Source organism: Hemitrygon akajei, chromosome 11 (assembly GCF_048418815.1).
Source record: "Hemitrygon akajei chromosome 11, sHemAka1.3, whole genome shotgun sequence".
In the NCBI taxonomy this organism is placed as follows: Eukaryota; Metazoa; Chordata; class Chondrichthyes; order Myliobatiformes; family Dasyatidae; genus Hemitrygon; species Hemitrygon akajei.
Window position 1 is genome coordinate 53,672,655 of NC_133134.1, and position 3,910 is coordinate 53,676,564.

Sequence of the window (3,910 nt, forward strand, 5' to 3'; positions counted from 1 at the left end):
TCAGGAACTGATCATCAATATGTTGAGTTACATGTTTCCTCCCCAGAGGCTACTACAAAATTATTCTTTGGCAAGGAACTAATTCTAGAAGCTGCAGTCTCCTCTTTTGCTTTTCCATGGGAACCGATTGTTTCAAACGGTACCTCTCTCACTGAATTTTGTTTTTGTGTCGGTTTATTTGGGGACTTGGCAATCGCACGCTGTTGCTCAGCTTGTGATGCTAAATTAATTGCACTGGTAATCTTCACTGAAGTATTAGGGTCACTTGAATGATCACACCTTTGCAGAACCTTGTAGGTGGTGGAAATACCAGGGACAGGTCTGTAAAAGCTTCCTTTCAGAAGGAAACATTGCGACTACAAAGACAAAGAATCCTAGTCCCCAACTTCCCACCAAATATTCTTTCTATTAATGCTTTCTCAGGATCTTGACCTTGTACAGAAGGTTCACTGCCTGAGTGTCTCTGTTCATGAGAAATTCCTTTACTAGTATTCTCTTCTTCATGTCCATTAGATATCTTAATGGTCCTGTTGCTCCCCTTGATTAAACTATGGAGGAGATGAAGCTTTCAAGAAGCTACTGGGAGAGATGGCAGATCTCTGGCTATATTCCAGGAAAGCAAATAACCATTGAAGTTTCAACACTAATGACTGTGAATCACTTGCCTTGAGTAGCATAACAGCATGCCTGAAGTCAGAAGCCATGAAAAGGACTTGAATGGCACTCTTGCTGTAGCAGGTTTCGCCATGATCTGCCAGTTCTGTCTTTCCTGTCTCCGACTTTGCAGCAAGTCTTGCGTACAAAGGAGCCAATGTACTTACTTGTGACACGCAGGTGTTCTGATTGAGCAGCTGCTACACTTTTCCCTCATTTGGAATTGGAAAATCCTTCGGTGCTCGTGTGACAGGCTCATATCGGTCAGGAACCCCGACAATCAGAATATCATGCAGTGTACCAGTTAAAAACAGTTGCCGACAGCTTGCAGCAGAGTTGGACTCTTCTTTAGAGAGTGATGTCATTAATTTGGGAATGTGAGGAACAAGGACATGGAACGCTTCCGATGAATGTTGGAAACTTAAAAGCATGTATTTCAACACAGCAGGTGCTGCTGCTCTTGCAACTGGGAAAAGAGCCTTGAGAACATCTGTTCCATTTTTGAAAGTGTGACTTCGATCAAAAAGCAGTCTAACCTTTCAGTAAGCCAATAATCCACCTGTCTATGTTATTGGCTAATGGCCATGATCGATCATATTGGTCTAAGCAGTCATCATCCCTATATTCATCACGTAATCATCATTCAACAGATTTTGAAAACCCTATCCATGATTTCTGAGTGCACATACATACTGGACTCTTCTCCCAGAGAGTTGTGGGGGTCTGGAATGCACTGCCTCAGAAGGTAGTGGAGGCCAATTCTCTGGATGCTTTCAAGAAGGAGCTAGATAGGTATCTTATGGATAGGGGAATCAAGGGATATAGGGACAAGGCAGGAACCGGGTATTGATAGTAGATGATCAGCCATGATCTCAGAATGGCGGTGCAGGCTCGAAGGGCCGAATGGTCTACTTCTGCACCTATTGTCTATTGGACTACAGTGGTTAGTGCTTTTGATGGCCTATCAAATACATCCACATCCTTTTGGAATTGTGTATCATTCTATGCAAAGAACTCAAACATGACTATTCACTGCTTACCATTGAGAGGATCTAAATTACATCTTACATGAACATGCTTGACTGAAGTTGAAGGTTCCTATGCAACAAATATTCACTTTTTAAATGCTGTCCATGGAAAGTTACAAGTTGAGATCAAACAGTTACCTGACAGACTTAGAGGGCAAAGACAGAGAGGTGAGGGCCCCTGTCGGTCAGAGTTGACCATGGATGTTGCGTCCTAGCTGTCTAGATACGCAAGCCTGGGCAGTATGGAGAACAAACTGTTGCCCATGTAGCGGGCTCCCTCTCACCACTCATCTGATGAACCCAAAGGAACGGCAGAGACTGATGCAGTTTGGTACCAGAATGTCGCAGGAGTTGCCAGTCAGCATTGAACTCGATGTAGGACTGACTGCCTTAGGGACTCCAGCTCCAGATTTTTCCCTCGGAGTTTACTCCCAAAGCCTTCTCCATGAGTGGGTATAGCTGCAAGGCAGCGGAGGTTTGAGATCAGAGTTTTCCTTCTCCTAGTTGAGCTGCCAACCACAGCTAATGAGCTCCATCTGTCTGAAGCGACTGGTTTTAAAGTGCCAGGAGCTCGTCTTTGCCCCTTCTCCTGTCAGTACAAATGGTTCTGCCGGGCTTCCTAACAAAGCCACATGTGAAGGCCAGGAGCTGGACTTGGTTGTCAGAGGCTATTTGAGGTGCACGCCATTGGAATCATTTAATAGGTAGTGGGAGCTTGTCCCCATTACCACCCCCAGCTATAAGAAAGTAAATTAAAAGATCCCTGTCAAAACAGGCAGAATATTCCTCCATAGCTTGCCTATTGGGAGTGGACCTTCCCTGGGGAGGACATGTACCAGGTTGTAAACTGATGGTGCAATTGTAGTCCCTACACGGGGTAATGACTCTGCTCTTCCTGAAGACCTCCAACAAACCTGAGTACTCTGAATGCACTCTAGACAGCTCCATTGAGTTCAAGTCCAGTCTTGAGCAGTCAGGAAACAACTCAACTGACGACTTGAGAGCCCAGCACTGATAGGCTGGTCAAGGCATACCTTAGGAATTTGGTATCTCTCTGGCAGTCCAATGTCCAAAAAATTTCCCGCTGAGCCAGAGTCCACCAAAGCTCTCACAGATGTTGATGTCTCCCCCAAGATAATAGGGCTGGAAGTACAGGAGAGGGACTTGAGACCATTACAGTTCTCCCCCCGGACAGTTCTGGAAGTTTTCCCGACAACTTGGAACAGCTGACTCGGAAGCTTACCTCAGTATAAGCAACACCTCTGCTTCATATCTCCACTGGGGAGACCTGAGTTCTGCTGGAGATGACTGTGGGGATCTGCGTTGGTAATCAGACTGAGCAACTTGGGCAGGCGTTGGGTAGTCCTGAGAACCGGCCCTTTGTGTGAACTCACCACGTCTGTCCCTCCTTCTTTCAAAACTATGGTTGTTGATTCTTAGGAAAGTCCATAAGTTCTTCCAGATCCTCCACCTGGTCCCTGGTCACAAGAGCGTCCTTAAACAGGTCATTTAAACCCTGTCTGAACAGAGCAACCAAAGCCTCATTGTCCCACCCATTCTCTACCACTATGATATGGAAATTAATGTAGTAGTTGGCCACGGATCACGCTCCCTGATGTAGCCAGAGGAGTCCCCCAGCGGGATGAAATATCCTCATCATTCTTAGAAATAGATTTATATCTGGAGCGTCCTTCTCCAATAAAGTTGTTGCCCACGAAAGGGCCCTGCCCAAGGGGAGGGAATTATATGGGCCACCTTACTCCTGTCCAGGAGGAACACTGTGGGTTGTACACACACATTGTGGGAGCACTGATTTAAGACGACTCAAGCTCCCCATTGATCAGCTGGTCATTCTTGCAACAGGTAGCAAGACACACAGGCAAATGCTCGAAACCAGTGTCCTTCTGCGATGATGCAGGTATCTCCTGGAGAAGCTGCTCATGCTGTCCAGTTGCCTGACCTTGGCAAACCAATGCTGTGTGAAGTTCCGCTGGGTCCAAACTGGCCGAGTCCTGCTCTAGCAATCTCCAGGCGAGAGGACCCGGGTGTGGAGTAAACTCAGGACTCGATGGTAGAAATTAACAATGAAGATTTATTCAAAGAATGATACAAGGAATAATCAAACTAAGAGCTCGCTTACTCTGTACTTGAGCACACAGAACTCGAATCCAGGACTCAGCAGTGATCGCTGGTCCAGAATATCCTTAAACAGAACAGGAAACGCAGGG

The 3,910-nt window shown here is 46.1% G+C and overlaps 1 pseudogene; it reads right to left on the reverse strand.

The window, feature by feature from the left end:
• Positions 1–244: 244 nt before the first annotated feature.
• LOC140736319 (ubiquitin carboxyl-terminal hydrolase 35 pseudogene) lies at positions 245–1,345 on the reverse strand (annotated as a pseudogene).
• Positions 1,346–3,910: the final 2,565 nt, after the last annotated feature.